The 19,257-nt window shown below is 36.0% G+C and overlaps 1 protein-coding gene across 9 annotated transcripts in view; it reads right to left on the bottom strand.

The window, feature by feature from the left end:
- LOC127985738 (neural cell adhesion molecule 1) overlaps positions 1 to 19,257 on the bottom strand; it is a 227,320-nt gene that overhangs the window by 87,492 nt on the left and 120,571 nt on the right. The window lies entirely within an intron of this gene.

The following is a 19,257-nucleotide window of genomic DNA, read 5'->3' as shown; positions in this document are numbered from 1 at the left end:
ATGGCAAGAAAACATGTATTTCTATTAAGCTGTGATGGTGAATGTGATGACATAGAGTGTAGTCTACAAATGATTTACCTTTAGCTTTTTTTTTTTTTCAGTGAATCAGAAAATACAGTGCAACCAGTGTTGTTACAATGAAAAACAAATGACTCTTTTGAGATGATTCTTTTTTGTAAATCAAAAAATATACAGCACATCCAGTGTTTTGACAATCAGAAAAAAAGACTCTTTTGAGTTGATCCTTTTAAGTGAATGAAAAACATACAGCACATCCAGTGTTGTCAAAAACAGAAACAAATGACTCTTTTCAGCTGGTTAGTTTTAGGGAATCAAAAACATACAGTGCAACCAGTGTAGTCACAATCACAAACAAATGACTCTCTTGATTTGATTCTGTTAAGTGAATAAAAAAACATACAGCACATGCAGTGTTGTCAAAAACAGAAACAAATGACTCTTTTGAGATAGTTTTTTTTTTAAGTGAATTAAAAACATACAGTACAACCAATGTATTCAGAATCAGAAACAACTCTTTTGAACTGGTTCTTTTTACTAAATCACAAACATATAGCACAATCAGAGTAATAAGAATCATGAAGAAATGACTCATTTGAGCTGGTTCTTTTTTAGTGATTAAAAAACATTTAGTGCAACCAGTTTATTTAGATTCATTACCACATTAGTTTTTGTGCAGGATCTTTTATAGAATCATTCAAAAAAGTCACCAAACAATCAAGACCTTGTGAATAAGAATCAGGGAATTTGTATCGATACAAGTGTTGTATGTTGTGAAGTCATTTTGCTTTACTATAACAGTGACCCAGCTTTGGATTTGGATCTATAAATGTAATTTTGGTTGAAGTGCTCAAGTATGGCAGCAGTTTATTTTTCAAGAATAATACAAAAATAAATGACTCTCATTAAAATGTGGAAGCAATTATGTGGCTACCGGTCTTCATCTTGCTAATGGAGGAACAGTACAGATTAAAGACCTCATAAAGGTCTGGACAGAAATGTCTGTTTTTAAAATACCAAACCCTCCTGAGTGTCTCTACTAGGGGTTAGACCACTACTAGACATAAGCATGTGTAGCTCCCATTCTGTCCACAGCCCTGCTCAGGTCTCTTAATGATGAGCCAGGGAACCAGATTTGAGCTTTATTCTTTATGATTGCTGCTGCGAGTGGAAGAGAATGCTAGTTGAGTTTTATTCTCATGGCTGTCTGGGGGCATCCGTGTCTGATTCCGGCAAACCTGCCCCAGTTTGATTTCCTCTGAGGGCTATGAGGGCCAGGAACATCACATTGCTTCTCCCTTAACAATGCTGATGCTCCATAGTAGGAGTGCCACTTAAAACTTAAAAGAATGCATTAATCACTTTTCAAATTGACAAATAAATAAACATTAAAACTTAATATAATCCATATTTAATAATGTAAAAATACATGTTTTTCTGTGTGGATAAAACAAGAAACAATAAGGCAAAACAGCACAGGCAAAGGATCTCAAAGGATCCATTTGCCAAATAACTTCAAAATAACATTGGACAGTTAAAACATGGGAGCAATAAATGCATTTTTATTAACTGTATAAACTTTTTATAAAATAAATCTAATTTTTAAGAATTTAAAAGCAACTAGCCAATGGATTTTAAAATGCACTTTATAAGTTGCATTAAATATTTAATGTATTATTATATTGTTACATTTAAATAACATTTTAAAGAAATAAAATATTGTTTTAAATATATCCATTGATGTATTATTTTTCTGCTATATGTAAAGACATAGTTCACTCAAAAATGAGAAATTAGATTTTGATGAAAATTTACATAAACTCCGGCCATCAGATTTGGAGATATTTACATCACTTGTTCACCAATAGATCCTCTTTAGTAAATAGGTGCCGTCAGAATGAGAGTCCAAACAGCTGATAAAACATCACAATAATACACAAGTAATCCACACAACTCCAGTCCATCAGTTAAAGCCTTGTGAAGTGAAAATGTATGTGTTTATAATAAACTATATTTACTGTGATTTTTTTATCAGCTGTTTGGACTCTCATTCTGACGGCACCCATTCACTGCAGAGGATCCATCGGTGAGCAAGAGATGTAATATCAAGTATCTCCAAAGCTGTTCTGATGAAGAAACAAACTCATCTACATCTTGTACGGCCTGAGGGTGAAGACATTTTCAGCAAATTTTCAATTTTGGGTGAAATATTCCATAAATATTAAGTATGCTTGTTTATTTGTCAATATTGAACGTAATTCGTTATTTTTAATATATAAATTGGTAACCGATTCCCTTTTTAGGTGGTATTCCTAATATATAACAAAGGATTTATGGGGTTCCCGACAAAAGCTGGATCTATAATTTCAAGAGCTAAACTGGTGAGCCCTACGCACTATTGGGAGCACTCTTCCTATCAGTAGAAATTTCAGCCGGCACAAACCGTTGCCAACTCAGACATGAGAAGACTGGTAAAACACTTAGAAGGAGACAAGAAATCCTGTTTTGCTGTCAGCTGTCTTAAGCAGGCTAAAATCTTAAGCTGTATCGATGCCAGCTAATCAAACAGCTCCCTGCTCTGCTGAATTCCCTTTGAAGTGGGCAGACACCTGGAATACTGATGCCCTTCTCCTTTGTCAGGATGTGTGGATCGAACTCAGACATTCCACCACCATGTCTGCCCTCACCGCTGACGCATACGGCTGCAATTTCACTTATGGAAAATACCCCATTAATGCCTTGACCTGAGAGTGTCCATCTAATGGTTTGCTAATGAGGCACAGCACAGTGCTGGGTTTACTGAGGCTGGGTTTACAGGGCACAGTTTACAGAGCCTCAGCACAAGGTGGTGTTTAGAGAGCCTGAAAAGGTTCAGAACAGATAAAAGGTGTGTAAAGAACCTCTGGCTGCCTCTGGGTGAAAACACACATCTGACACGAGCTGCGGAGCCGCAGCCAGGTTCATGCATGCAGAGCAGTCTGTCAGATGCTTCATCACTGAAGAGCACTTGGGTCATTTTCAAAGGCTTTCATTATGTTTGCCAGTTACTCCAGCTTTCAACAGCATCATTCTCTATCTGGCAATCTGCCCGAGGCATCAGCTGAGCTAGAAAATGTGCACCATTAAAGATTTAAATCAGCATTGCTGAAAAATGTATTAAGGTAGAATCCTAAAATCATAATTAAGGAAGTATTTCTTTATTTGGCAATACAATAAATATGTATATGAAAGCCAGATATGTACTTTTGTGTTATGCCTAGATGGCATAAATGAAAATGAGATGGAAATGAGATTACTTTTTTGTCCAAATAAATTTATTTAAGTGATAGAAGTAACTTTAGGCAACATTAATAATGTACAATATATGTAAAAAATATTTTTAGATTTGCTAAAAATGACAGTGTAATTTTTCACTTGAAGTGTTGGTATATGTATGCATCCATATTTTTCAATATTGGCTGATAAATTAGAAAATCAGAAATAAAATAAAACAAAGATTTCAGTTTTTGTACCTTAATATTCATTGTGTAGCAATTTTTTAGCAATTAATCGTGTAACTGTCTACATATATCTAGCAATATAACGGCTAGCAATAACTATTTATACAATACATATATGTGTGTATGTGTGTGTACATGTGTACTAGAGCTGAAACAACGAATCGATTTAATCGATTAAAATCGATTATTAAAATAGTTGTCAACTAATTTAGTAATCGATTAGTCGCTAAATAAATTTTATTTGCCATAAGCGGCTCATTTCGTGCATACTTCAAATCTGCGGTGACCAAAGTGTGGCAGTAATGAGCCACCGGAGGTTTTACTCAGCCAGTACAGCAGGTGAAGTAGCGAATAGCCAATAGCTGGCCTCGTTTTATGTCACGTGCTTCCCGAACAGCGTCTCTGCAGCATTCAGCGGGAGTACTTTACTTTGAGCCTTTAAAATGAAGAGTAACCTGTAAACTCTGCACTACTGAACTGTTTAAGGGGCCGTTCACATATCGTGTCTTTTGCGTGCTCAAGTTCGTTATTTCCTATGTAGGCGCGCAGTATGCACTCTCATAATGGAAGCGACGCGGTCGCGACGCGCCCGTTTTTCCAGGCGCGTCCACACCGCATCCATTTATCCCTGTCTATGATTTATCCTTTGCTGAAATTTCCGGGTCTTCATGGAGAGGGCACGTCATGGAGAGAGCACGTCATGGTTGCTTAGCAAAGGCAGACGCCTCAGGGGCGCTTCTGCCCGAGCGCTTTGGAAAGAAGGAGAAAGCGGCGCGACTAGCGTTTTCCACGCGTTTTTAGGTGCGATATGTGAACGGCCCCTAAGAATTTTATTTGTGCAGATTCTCCAGTACAAGGTTGTTTGCAAATGTTTAGTCATAAAAGCTGATAACATTGCTTTTTAACAGTTAACATTTAAAGCTTTACAAACATGTTATGTGATCAGTTTGTCGTTTACCAGTTCATAATTCAGACTTGCAGCCTAATTATGACTGAATGAGAGAGGTAAATGTTTGAGTATATTTAAAATGCACTTCTTTTCTAAGTATTCACTGCTCTTTTTCACACAGCAGGTTTTTTGTGTGTGTCCCAATTTTTTTTTGCTGGACAACCTTCTGATGGATTTTACTTTAAATTGTGAGTTCCATTCAGGTTTCATGCCATTGGCACTTTTTTTCGAAGGATTGTTTACAATTTCACAGCATAAGCTATAAAGCTTTTTCCCAGTAAATAATAAAATACAATGCACTGCAATTTTATTCTGTTTTATCCTTATACTTCGTGAAAATATGTTCTCAAAGATTCCTTAAGCTTTGTTTGGGATGTTAAACTACTTTAGGAGCTCTAAGGACTGCCATGGTGAAAACAATATTTGAAATCTCCTTGTGAATTTTGCTAGAGTATGGATCAGTGTTTTGATTGCAGAAGAGTTTGACAAAGGATTACTAACATAATAAAACAACTCCAGGTATATTTTTGATGAGGATATGACAATGCAAAATGGTTAAAATCCCTTAAAAATCTATGCTGAATGATAAAGACCCTTTATTAATAATTTACTTGGGGAAAAAATGGAAAAAACTAAAATATAAGTACATAAACCGATTAATCGATTAATCGTAAAAATAATCGACAGATTAATCGATTATCAAAATAATCGTTAGTTGCAGCCCTAATGTGTACTGTACATAGACTGATAGCCACACACTCAGAAATTAAAACCAAACCAATTCACAATTCAGAAATTCAAACCAAACCAATTTTTCAGCAACCAAGAAATAGCTAAAAAAAGAAAAAAAAGTTGATATACATCAAGCTTAATTGCACTCCAATACCATGAAAAGTAAATGTCCAGAGAGTCCAGTATCCTTGTGTTGCATTATGAATTGCAGTTCACTGAATCTCACTCTCTCTTTCTGTCTGTCTGTCCCTCTGGACGATGCGCACAATAGAGCCAGTGTGCCCGTATTCTAAGCAACTAATGAAGTGCACAAAAAGAGCTGCCCTCTTTAGCCTGAGATGCTCCCTTTCAGAGGAAACGACACAAAACTCTCTGAATAGTCCAACCATTTTACTGCAAGATATAAAGCTTGGCATTGATCAACTCAAGCAGTGGTGGCATTTTTTGGGTCATGTACTTGTCTGATAAGATTTATGTGTTTGGCTTTTCACGTCCCCAGTGACCGAACCTGTTAACTTTTCCTTGCTGCAATCTGACAGCACGCACTGGACTGCATCTTATTCACAACATACTGCAACCCCACGTGTGTTCTTTTTTCTTGGTAGAGATCCATATGTTTCTAGGCAACCAGCACGGTTCATCATTACCAATTTTGAATTGATGAGGCTCATGAAAAAAAAAAAAAAAAACTTTCATCGCCACATGCATAAATAAAGAAGTTACGCAGGTAAGCACAGAGCATCATTTTTATTTTATTGGCTTAGTCAGGCTCTAATAAGCAATTCAAGTGAGTCATATCTCAAAGGAGATGCAGAAACAAAATGCAACAGGCCAATGTGAACAGCACTGTTCACATTGGCCTGTTGCATGCACATAACTAAAATAAATTTTTCCTGAGAGATAAATGGATAAAGAAACACAGAGACATTGTTCTTTTTATGGTCCAGGCCTCTAATATTGATGCAAATTTTTGCTAAATGATGTGTGTGACAGAATGAGTGAGTAATATATTGTCATTAGGCTCCATGAGTTTGTGTTAGAGCAGGTTACTGCTAACAGTAATTATCACCTCTCTGAACACTGCTAACAACATCCAGTGTGTTTTAACTGTAGTTGAGAGTACTTGAACTAAGACCAATCTCTTTGCTACAGTACTAAAGTACAATTAAGCACAAGAGAAGCATTTCTTCCCTCATCTATTTCATTCCATGTGAACTAACTCCTTGGGCTCTGTGTGCCTGAAAAATCATAGGAGCCGGTCAGGGAAGTTTAGATGGATCAAAGCCCTGGGAATGTTTGTAATGAATTATTGGGTAAACAGTTTCTCATATCATGGTGATAGTGATTTTTTGAGTTTGAGGGTAAACTGCAGCCATTTGACTGAATTTAAGAAAAGCAAGATAAAGCGTTCCATCATTATTTTTAATGCAAAATAATTGCTGGCTCAAAAATAAAATAAAATAAACAAAAAGGAAAGAAAGAAAGAACTCATCAACACTACTTCAGATAGATAGATAGACAGACAGATATATAGACAGACGACAGATAGATAGATAGATAGATAGATAGATAGATAGATAGATAGATAGATAGATAGATAGATAATTGATAGATAGATAGAAAACTATTTTGCTGCATAATTTTTTTGTTAAATACCTGGACTAAATTGCTGTTAAATCATTACAGTTAAATAAAAAAGTCATTTTAATATATAAATCCATACTTCCATACGTAATATTAAATAACGTGAGCTATGCACAATTTATCTTTCTTTTCTGGAGTATCAAGGACTGAGAGATTGGTCCATTATCAAGTAGATAGATCCTTGCTTTGGATGGCCTCCTCTTCAAGAGTGACCTATCGGGTCGAGGAGCCCATTTCCTCTCTTCTGTTGCCTGGCAACAGGCCATAAAGTACCGTGGTTGGTGCATGTGCAGGGCCAGTCAAAGCATGTATTGATGGGGAAAGAGACGAGGCCGATAGGGCTTTAATTGTAGATCTGGGCTCTCTCGAGGGAAGCGGAGGCTCAGGCCCACCTCTGCTGTATTCATTAGCTGCGGCAAAAGGCCCTCACTTTGCATATTGACATTTTGATAAATGCTCCTGATCCGCAAAAGCAGTGTTATGAAAGCCATTCCGCCAACTAGCCTGCTGCCTGAGGCAATGGCTGGCTTTTGTTTCCTATTTGGCTGGACTGCATCTGTTCCCTCAGGTTAGCATCAGAAGCTAACAACAGCACCAACAACTGTTCTGAACAACTAGCATCTCCAAAAGGCAGTGCAAAATAACAGATAGCTCGGCCCCCCAGACTAGTCAGGAAACTTAACTCATATAAGCCAATACCAGACTTCCGATAAACTTTAGGACAATTGATACTGTTAACGATACTTGCATTGTATTATCTACATTTACTTCAATGTTAATGGCAAATTAGAAGCAAGAGTTCAACGTCCAAAAGTGTGGGCTCATGTAACAAAACTAATGCCCATTTCAGACTACAAGTTTTTAGCCTGATTTTGGCACGATCTTTTTGACAAAGGGTGTTATGGGGATTCCTAAACTACAATAGGTGTCGGGACACAAGATTCAATAATTTCATCTCGAGTGGTGTGTTATAGTGGATTTCCGATGCACCAAAAGAATAGAGACAACAGTATTGGTTCTGATTGGTGCAATGTTTGTTACTAACGCAACAGAGTGGAAAAAGTTCAAATAAGAACTATTTTTCCACAGCTCTCTTCGAAAGTCCATACTGTACTCTTCATGCAATCCAGGTTTGTGTCCACAGCCAGGTTTTCTGACAAGATGTGGTTGCTAGCCATTGTTTGTTTATGTTCACCACAACTTCTGTCATGTCCAGCGCTACTGATGACAGCAGCATGCATGTCGTTAAAGTCGGCAAATTATGAATCTGTAATCTGACATGATTTTTGTTCACGACACGACAAGACAGGACAGTTGATTTGGTGGTATTGCTCTTAAAAAAAAAAAGAAAAACGGCAGTGAGGTCTGTTCTGTCTGATCGGGGCCTAAAAGTGAACAAAGTCGGCAACACTAGTAATATAATTATACATTTACAAACAAAACATGCCATCTACCGCAAGTGTGTTGTATCTACTATGACTCCATTGTCTCCCAGCTCCAGCTCTAACTGCAACTCGCGACATACATTCACATCACATTTTAATTCAGTGGTTACATTCACAGAACACTGCACTTATTAGTATTTTTTTAAATACATTATTTGCTTGTGCTTTAAATACTTGTTGGTTAAATATTTTGTTTTCATGCTGTTCTAAACACGTTTCTGGGCATGTACACCAGAATTGCAAGCACACTAAAAAGCCAGTCAAACAGCATCTGATTACTGGACTAAGTTATCTTTTTCTCGTCTAACTGCGCTAATACCATCAAAAACACACAAGGTTTACATAAACACAGTTTGTTATGTCTAAAGTGAAAGTAAACAGTTGAGCTTGAACTTGATCTGAACCCAGAATGTATCTTTAATGCAATGATTCTTTCGTGGATCTACTTTCTGCTGCCTTCTGCCACCACGAATCCACATCAAAATGTTTCTTAAGGTTTCACAGTGACATATAGGAAAACAAAGCCATTTTCTTGAGGGACTCTGTTAGTGAGGGTACTTTGCAAAGATGTGCACTAGAGCTGTGAATACTTATACAATAATAAAGAAATACTTTATCTGTGTCACATGTTTCCTTGTGTGTCAAGGTAGATCGGAATCTTATTATAGAATCTCCTAACAGAAAAACTGGTTTGAACATTGTAATGGATTAAAACATTTCTTAAAAATAACAGGCTGGAAGAGTGATTGAGTTTCAGGAATCTCTACATCACGTGTCACGTCGGCTCTCTAAGGATACTGTACGTTCCTTCAAAGATCAAACGAGAAATGAAAGTCTGCCACTGAGACCCAGTGAATGCATACTGCTGTATCATTATTTACAGAGTCCATTCTGAACAACCAAGATAGCACAAATCCCCTGGAAACCTTGTTTCTGCTGCTCTTAACTCAGTCTCCATCCATTAACCATAAGCTACAAAAACTCTTGGAAGCTACAAAGACAGGAAGCTTTCCATATCTGGACTAACAGATTGCCGGCCGAGAAGAATCCATAAGGTAAATAGTCTATTATTACATTAAACAGAAAAATAATACTTGTGTCACTCAACAATTCAAAAATCTTTAGAGACAAAACGAACCGAGCAAATGTGTAATCGCCTGTATCATCCAAAAGCGCTGCAGTCAGATGTGCATTATGTGCACACAAGTTACCGTGCAGAGATGAAAAGAGAAGCTTTATTCCCAGAGAGGAAAGAGATGAGACCAACAAACAAGATTTCACGTTGATATTTGTTCACAGAAATACATGTAAGAACTTAAGACCTAGAATTACAAATAAGGCCACTTTAGAGAGGAGAAACGTCTACTAATTACAAATGTCTTTGAGTAAAATAGAACATTTTTGACAGGCTTGTCATTACTTTGACAATTAGTACAATTCAATTCAGTATTATATGGCACTATTCACAATACATCATGTCAAAGCAGCTTTACAGAACATGCATATATCAATGAGAAGTTGTATTTACCTACAAAAAGAAAAGTCTGCTAAATCTATACAAAACCAATAGACAAAGAAATCTAGCTCAAGTAAATTACCAGGCTTCAATTTAAATGAAAAGCTAACATTACTTTTTATTTTGTTATATGAAGGTCATATTAAAACATCTTTGTGTCATGCCACCTTTTAAATATATTTTTCAAATGCCATTTATAAATATGTATTTTAAACTGTTAACCTTGTTGTTTTTTGAATCCTATGTTCAACAACAATTAAAGAAGTAGGAAAAAAAGAAGAAGAAGAAAAAAAGAAGAAGCAATATTTAAATTTCCCATCATATTTAACGGTGTATTCAGGATGCATAAAATGCAACACAAACATAAAATGTTATTTCCATCAGAATGCTACTGAACAAAATACATAATTTCACATAACATGACATGGTGATAGGAATATTTGTGAAACAACGTGACAGAATTTACCTGCAATTTCAACTTTTTATATACAGTACAGGTCAAAAGTTTGGACACACCTTCTCATTCAAAGAGTTTTCTTTATTTTCATGACTATGAAAATTGTAGATTCACACTGAAGGCATCATAATAATGAATTAACACATGTGGAATTATATATGGAATTATATACATGAAGTGTGAAACAACTGAAAATATGTCATATTGTAGGTTCTTCAAAGTAGCCAGCTTTTGCTTTGATTACTGCTCTTGGCATTCTCTTGATGAGCTTCAAGATGTAGTCACCTGAAATGGTGTTCCAACAGTCTTGAAGGAGTTCCCCGAGAGATGCTTAGCACTTGTTGGCCCTTTTGCCTTCCGTCTGCGGTCCAGCTCACCCCTAAACCATCTCGATTGGGTTCAGGTCTGGTGACTGTGGAGGCCAGTTCATCTGGCGCAGCACCCCATCACTCTCCTTCTTGGTCAAATAGCCCTTGATGCCTTCAGTATGACTCTACAATTTACACAGTCATGAAAATAAAGAAAACTCTTTGAATGAGAAGGCGTGTCCAAACTTTTGGTCTGTACTGTATATTTTTGTTGGACATTAAACTTGTGAGCAAAAAATTTATTGAAGAAATTGTTGAAGAAAGACCCTCAATAAAAGTTGCCTGCTTTAAAACGTTATATATATAAACCTCAATATATCCTAAACCTCAAGGAATCCTTTCAGCATGAAAAATGTAACGAAGTAAGCCTCTACTTTTTCCTAATAGCTTCAAAGACTTCTGTTCAGCTAATGAGAGAGGGGATGTCATTCAGGGAATGACTAATGGCGGCACTCAACATATGGGCGTTGAAGTTCTCAGTCAAGGGTTTTCCTGGCATTCCGGGATACCGCAGGCAGTGAGATTCTGCTCTATTCTAAGACTGAAAGATTTTGGGCCGCATCCAACTGGAATGGCTGAGAATGGAAGCTACTGCATGAGTGACTTTCGACAGCTGCTGGGCTTCAGAATATCAGTCACACAGTTCAGCACTTCTTCCTCACAAGACTAAACAAAATTCATCAGAACGCTGCATGTCACAAATACAAATTCAATCATTGATTTCCCTTCTTCAGTCTATTATGATTCAGCCATGTGTCACAGTCTCGCAACAGTGACACTTCCAGCTAAACACAACAGATTCCCCACTGCTAATGTTAAAGAAAAAGTTTTATGTCATTATTTCAACCAGATTCTCTGCTTTAGAAACTACTGGGACTGGATGGTATGACAAAAATCATAATAGGACTTTTATTTCAAGCTAACAGAATCTATTAGATATATCCAGTGTTGGGTGTAAAGCGTTACTAAGTAAGGGAATTACTGCTTATTTTTAGGTAATTTAATTACAGATACTTATAAAGTACTTGCGTTACATACAGTAAATAATTTCAACAGTTCTAAAATCAATATTGAACTTGAAATCTAAATTTCTAAAGAAAAAATTGGCCTGTGTACCTGCTTTTCCTGATTCACAGAGAAACCTTAAATACTCAAACACCTATCTAAACACCATCTAGGACTCCGTGAGCAACTCTCTACATACTCAGCGAATATTTGACACAGAGACATGCGAAAAATATTGTCTACTTTTAAATAAACTAATTCGAATCAAAAACAAATATTCTCTGATTATGCAATCCATATGAAACTAAAGCTATACAGTCTTTCCCGTATCTGAGCTTGAAGTGTCTACTTTTAAATCAACAAATTCAAATCGGAAATTATTATTTTCTGATTAAAAAAAAGAAAAGAAAAAAAAAAAATAGAAAAAAAAAAATCATTCCAGATTCGTCTAATTCTCGTAGTTTTAAAAAAAATTCCTGCTGGAATTTACTTCAGAAGAACAGCATCATCTGACAATGCTTTATTTCATTAGAGAAGATAATTTCTGTAATTTATTCTTACCTACATTAACGTGTTATTTTTACATAAACCTGTACAGATTTTACTAGTTGGGATTTTCCTGAACATCTTGCCAAACTGAAATGTATTGTGTACTTAATTTTCCTCAAGCTTTTTTGTCATTCAGAGCATTTCTATTTGTTAACCATAGAAGGTTACATTTATAAAAGGGTAAACTATTCTATGTTTGACTCAAATTGAAAGAAAAAGGAGTTTAATTCCTATCAAGGTTTTTTAAGATGTAGCCTAATTAACGATTTGAATAATTAAGTTACTTATTGAGTAACTAAGTTACTTTTCCAACTAAGTTACTTTTCTGAGAGTATTTAGTTAAGTAATTTAAATACAATATTGATGATGTAATTAGTAATAGTAATTCATTACTTTTTGAAAGTAACTTACCCAACACTGGATATATCCATATATACCTAATATACAATAAATATTACAGAAGCATGTAGTAACATTAGTAAATATTGATAAAACTTTGGACCTATCTTATTAGCATGTCTATCATTAACATATTGACTGTTGTTTCATTAGTACTAATAAAGCACATATTGAACATGACCACATTCTACATCCCTAATACTAGCCAATACCGAAACATGACAACTATCTTACATGAAAACTATCTTACTAACTATTAATAAGCATCAAATTAGGAGTTTATTGAAGTAATTGTCATAGTTCATGGCTTGTTAATAGTGAGACCTGGACCTTAAAATAAATTGTGACCGAAATGTGCCATATTTAATTTCTCCTTTTTTCTCATTTAATAAAGGCAATATTTATATGTCTATAAAGTTATAGATAATAGCAAAAATTATAGACACATAAAAATATTTATATGTCTATAAAGTTATAGTAATATGGTGGTATAGATAATAGCAAAACTTCATTCTTTCATTCATTTTTCCTTTATTCTCTATAGAAGTGCAAGTTGGGATTCAAAGTACAGTACCAATAATGAAAGAAACCATTATTAATGCTTCTTTGGAATGTGCATTAAACTCTTTAATAATACAAAACTATTCAGACCTATTAGTTATAACTCTCTGAGTTCTTTTAGCTCTTTTTTTTTCAAAGACTATCTAACTAGGGTCCCAGAGGTCTCTCTTCATTTCTTTTTCAAACTGTATAGCCAATTTCAAAAGTAATATTTATCCATTTTATTGCATTTATTCTTATTATTAATATCTTAATGTCATACCATCCAGACCAGTTTTCTACAATGATTCCCATTCATAATTCAATTGCAGATACAAGCAACATAAGCAGCGAATGTCAATATATCAAGACAGCTTGAATTCTGACACAAGGTGATGCACTTTTTTATTTTTCACAGAACATGTAATAACTTCAAGATCACCCATTGTTGGTTCAAACCCACAACCTACAACCTTATGTTTACCCGGGCAGACATCCGGCAAGTCATTGTGTGTCTAGAACACCACAGAGAACAGCAGCAATATATTCATCAAGCACCATTATATTTCTTCTGCACTATAGGATTACTGCTGACATTTAAGGGAAGTATTAAAAAGTCTGCCTCCTCTCTTTCTATTTTCTTTTGTGCTGGAGATTTGTAGAGCTCTGTTAGTGGTCGGCCGAGGAGCATCTCAAACTTCCTCTGTAGCACTCCGCTTCGTGATTTGTGGGGTCGCTCCACAGAATGATTGCTTCCGCCGGTTTAGCCCAGATGTCATCAATCAGCGGTAGTGTATGTTGAGAGAGAGTATTTTGGCAGATGTCCATGTCATTAAAAGGTGAAGAGAGCAGCGCTTCTGCGTCAAGCAAAAGGTGATTGTAGGTGTGCTCAGTATTTACATTTGGGCCCCCGGAAACTTTTGCTTTTAGGTCAACGCTTCTGCTAAATTCCTTCAGGCCTGAAATGTCTCCACTGAGGCACTTCCCCGTTGGGTTTCAAATCATAGTGAAGAAAGAATGGGCCACTTGTTTGAACTTTGTTATCCAAGGAAGATTATTATCCACTAGATTTGAACTTGTTTTAGTAGTCTTAAAGAGATCAAAAAAAGAAGAAGAAAGAAATCATAGCGGGTTAGAACGACATGATGTTGAGTAAGCAATGACCATTTTCCTTTTCGGGAGAACTATCCGTTTAAAGTCAGGTAGAATTGTTCTAAACAAATGAAATGGGAGTCTGTTTACAGTTCTCAAATAAATGCATACTGTTCTTCAGAATGGGACAATACTAACTAAACTAAGCGGCGATGAGCCCCTGCAGGTTCTTTGCTTTTCATTAAGCGTGAGACTGTTGTGTTGCAATTTCTGAACGAATTGCTGTAAACAGATAAATCCATCACCGAAGGCCATGTCAGTAGGAAAACACTCTCAAATTGGTCATGGAAATGAGAAAATATTAACAGTATTGATCCCAGGACTGTTACACTGTTCACGCTGCCTTCAATTTTGTAAGGTGTTTGTTTATGCACAAATGAAAATGGTTTTCTGAATCGACGGTTATCTGATATATATAGATGGGATTGTGTGGACAGAAACAAAAAGAAATTGTCAAATGTGTCTTGTCGCCTTTGCATTTTTTCACTGTTCGACTTTTCCAAATGAAGCTGCTTAATTACTATCTCACTGCAAACACATTGAGCAGTTTATTCTTGGACTAGGAAACAGCCGCCACGGGCTTTTGTTGTTCTGCGTAAAATGGATTTGAGAGCTGTTTATTTGCGGCAGACATGCCAGCCGAAGCCCCAAAGCTTTCCTCCTGCTGATAAGGACACACAAACCTGTAGACCTCCGCTGATTTGGGAAGCAGGCAGCCCTGAGACTGCCACCGTAAAACAGGTACAGTAGAGTTAAAGGAAACATGAGGACAAAGAGGTTTTAATAACAAACTATGATATCCTCTGTCTACACATTAAAGCATACCATTAACAATAATAATGTCCAGCAAAATTGCAACTATACTCCACAGCATAGTGGTTTGTTATTGAAATGCCAGATGTCTATGAAAATGGTTCAAATGACTCTGAAAGGGAAGTTAGTTCTGAGAAAATCTCTAGCAATAATATACAGAATATATCAAATTATATAAAACTGCAGCTGAAACTGATATTGAAACAAAAATGCCAATAAAAATGCCAGTTGAGCTGCATTATAAAAAAATAACTACACTTAAATTGTGATAATCTACATTTAAGATAAAAATATATATATTAATAATAATAAAAAAAAACACTATGTAGTCTTCACACTAGTACGTTTTCATTTGCTTCTGCACTAACTGAGTTACTGAGATGGCTGCAGTACTTTTTACTCAACCCCTGTTTATTTCAGACAGCTCAGTGAGTGAAAGCGTTTGAGCTGGGCTGAATTGAAATAGATGGTCCGTCTGTGAGGCATTACCATGGATATGCTAGTCAGCCAACAAGTCAAGAAGAGATCCCTCCATATTTAATTATGTCACTGATCTCCTAGAAAGAGATTTTTCATCTCTCTTTCGAACCAAATTGAACAGAGTGGTGGCCTTTGTGTGACACGTTAGAGAACTGATAAAATCGAGGACTTTTGGAGAGCATTTAATGCCACTGTGGAAAAACGCACGCCAGCGTAAATGATAAAAAAAGAGCAGAGCAAATTATATTTGACTAATAGTTCACGAGTGATGGCTGCACGCTGCATGATTATTCCTATGGCTTTCAAGCTTCTCCGCATAGCTAGAGGTCGTGTCAGTTAAGTTACAGTAATGAACAGAACACTAAAATGGTAAGACTTTTAAATTGCTCGTAAATTAACTCCGGCGACCACTGCGAGCAACTTGCATATTTTCTAATTTAATTTGAGGGTGTCTGGTGACAATCAAAATGGATAATTGCGTTGATTGCACTCACAGTTATAGTTCATTTGGCTTGATTTCCCATCATGGTCATTAAAATGACAACAACCCAAAGACAATGGAGTCATCACTCCAGTTGGTTTACGTGTGACAAACAACATGTTAATGGGCGGATCTACGTCCTGAGAATTTCTCACCACGAGCATAATCTTTCCGGCATTGAATCATAGATGAGATTGAGAGAGCGCACGCCACTGATAACAAACCATCTAATCACCTGTGTGACAACAAACCACCATCATTCCCGTCAGGAGCGGCAATTGGTCTGAGACCAATTGCCGATGTAACATTTCTCACATTCTTAAACTTAATGAGGCTGTAAAAGTATTGAAAATGTGCAAGCTGTAAATTGTACCCAGCCTCATTACTATCAATAGAAAATACTGCTACAGACTGTCTTTTACACTGAATCATAAAGAGGGTTGACAGAAAGGAGTCAGGGAGCCATATACCTGAGCTAAAATGTCTGTGTTCTGGTTTGATTCATCTTTTTTTTTTTTTACTATTTTTTTCCTGGCTGGGGCAGCAATCTCCATATAAATGCATCAAACGGTACCTGTATGTTCGTGCCCGACCTGTTTGTGCCTGACCATCTGCATTCACAGATTACCGCAGAATAACTGGGTACTGGGGGAATCTGCCATTTGCGATGACCTTATGATTTTCTCGCTATTACCATGGCAGATTATTGCTGCAGCTATTTGTGCCACCAAGCCCTATCCGAAAGCTTATCTTTCCTTGTGAAGGAGTGTAATCATGATCTGATTTATCATGTCAAGGAGGGAAGCTGCTTCCATGAATTCAGTATATGTCTCCATAAATGGCTCCAAGGTAGCAGAACCAAAGACACCTAGAAAAAGGTAAACCAATAGATTGTTTGGTTTATATGTGTGCGTGTACATACATACACACACACACACACACACACACACACACACACACACACACACACACACACACATATATATATATATGTATGTATGTATGTGTGTGTGTGTGTGTGTGTGTGTGTGTGTGTGTGTGTGTGTGTGTGTGTGTGTGTGTGCGCGTCATATGATTCTCTTTCACCTAAAATATTTACCTTAAGTACGTCTGACATTTAAAAATAAATCTTCAAAATAAAGATAAATTAAGTATCACATCTGCATGTTGATTGGTTCTCTTACGTTGGTTAATGGTCATGCTCACATGACATGACATATCACCTAAAAGGTATAATGTAATGGATTCTGTTACTGACTACAATGTAAATGTACAATATATAATATATATGTATCTATGTGTATACATACTTTAGTATGTGTTAATGGTTAAGAAAATAATAAAATACATAACTACAGTACTTGTGAAGGTGTAATTAGCTATGCTAAATAACTGAATGAATGAATAAAATAAACAAACAAACAAATAGTTCAGCTGTATTATGAAAAAAAAACACAATGTAAAAAACAAATATATATATATATATATATATATATATATATATATATATATATATATATATATATAAAATATCATTAAAATAAAATAAAAAATGTAAAACAATAATGTTTAAATGTTAGCAATATAAATAAAATGACATGATACATACATATTTAGAAATAGGTAAAAATATAAAACATGCAAGTGAAGCTGCAATTTAATTTGGATTAAAAAAAATAATAAAATGCATAATGTAGTTAAGTTGTTTTTGAAAAAAAAAAACACATTAAAGTATATAATTAAAATAAAAATGATATATAAGGATAAAAAAAAAGTTTAAATAAATACATATTTCAATTATTTATTTGTAAATTGCAAATAAATTAGACAAGTGACCTTGTATATTCATGTATGAAAAGTATTTTATTTCAACATGAAAAAAGGAAAAAATAAGAAACTTTACTCATTACTATTAAATAGTAATGATAAATATTAAAAACTTTAAATTATTATATAAAAAAAAAAAATCAAATTTTTGGGGGAGGTGCATTTAAAAACCAGCGGGGGAACATAATTTTAAATAGGTGTGACGCTTCTGTTTGTATTAGTCATCCCAACTCCTGTGTCTCTCCGGAGGGACCTACAGGATGCCATCAGTCACGACTGTCACATGACAAGCGGAGAGGAGAGGGTGCCAGAGCGCTCAGTGAGCAGATGTCAAAAAATCCTCGCCGACATTTCCTAATCTCCTCTCAGAAGACATTTCACACTTCTAAATTCTATACACACATACGTTTGTCAGCGTTATGCATGTTCCACCCCTGCTCTGGAATAAATGCGTCTAATGATGGCGTGTTGACGACAGGCAGGGATGCGTAATGAGAGAATCTCTGCATACAGTGAGAACAGAAATGCTTGTTAGTGGGGTGCAGGATTTGTGCTTGTTAAATAATGGATGGCATAAGAAGGCCTCTGGCTGTGAGGAAAGAAGACAGTAGGTAGAAGGAGAGACAGGGGCTCCTGTCAGCAGCTGCAGAACACACAAAACTGTTTACGCGGTGTCTTGCCCTTGAAATCGCAGGACGACAGAGGTAGCTGCAGCCAAGACTGGCTCCATGGACTGAACATGTTCTGTGATGAACTGCCAACTAGATTCTCCATCTCACAGAACACCGCCATGACTTGTCACCAGTACTGGCATTCGCTTCGTCAATAAAATAAAGGGCAATAAAAGCACACTGCTGCTGAAAATGGATTTAATTCTGTTTGCCGCCTTGTGCGTAAATATCGCTGATGTATTTTGTCTTATAATGAGAGCTTAGCTGAAAGAACACATTGATACTGTAGAAAAAGTACCAGTGCACATCTGTAGGGGGCGGACTAACATACAAACCCTTCTTAGTGCATGACAGGCTGATCAGCCTTACAGACTCATGAGGGTTTGGCCAAGGAGGTCATATGAACATGTAATAATTCTGAATGGTTAATGGCACAGCGAGAAATGACCTATGAAAGCTGTCATTCAAAACTTTACTCCAAGAGTCTCCAAAAAATCTTGGTAAAATAATTGGTAAAATGTCTGCTATAATAAAAAGTTTCTCTAATTGGAGTCTGTTACTTAATAAACTGAAAATGAAATAATGAAGTAAAAATTGTATATATAAAAAAAAAAACATACACAAAAGCACTGAAAGAAATATGTCAGAAAAGGAAAAAAAAAAAAGTTCCAATTAAGAAATTTAAACAGTTACCGGATTTGGAAATCAACT

This window comes from Carassius gibelio, chromosome B21 (genome assembly GCF_023724105.1).
Source record: "Carassius gibelio isolate Cgi1373 ecotype wild population from Czech Republic chromosome B21, carGib1.2-hapl.c, whole genome shotgun sequence".
Lineage (NCBI taxonomy): Eukaryota > Metazoa > Chordata > Actinopteri > Cypriniformes > Cyprinidae > Carassius > Carassius gibelio.
Note: the sequence above shows the minus strand (reverse complement) of the source record. Positions and strands in the feature narration are given on the sequence as shown.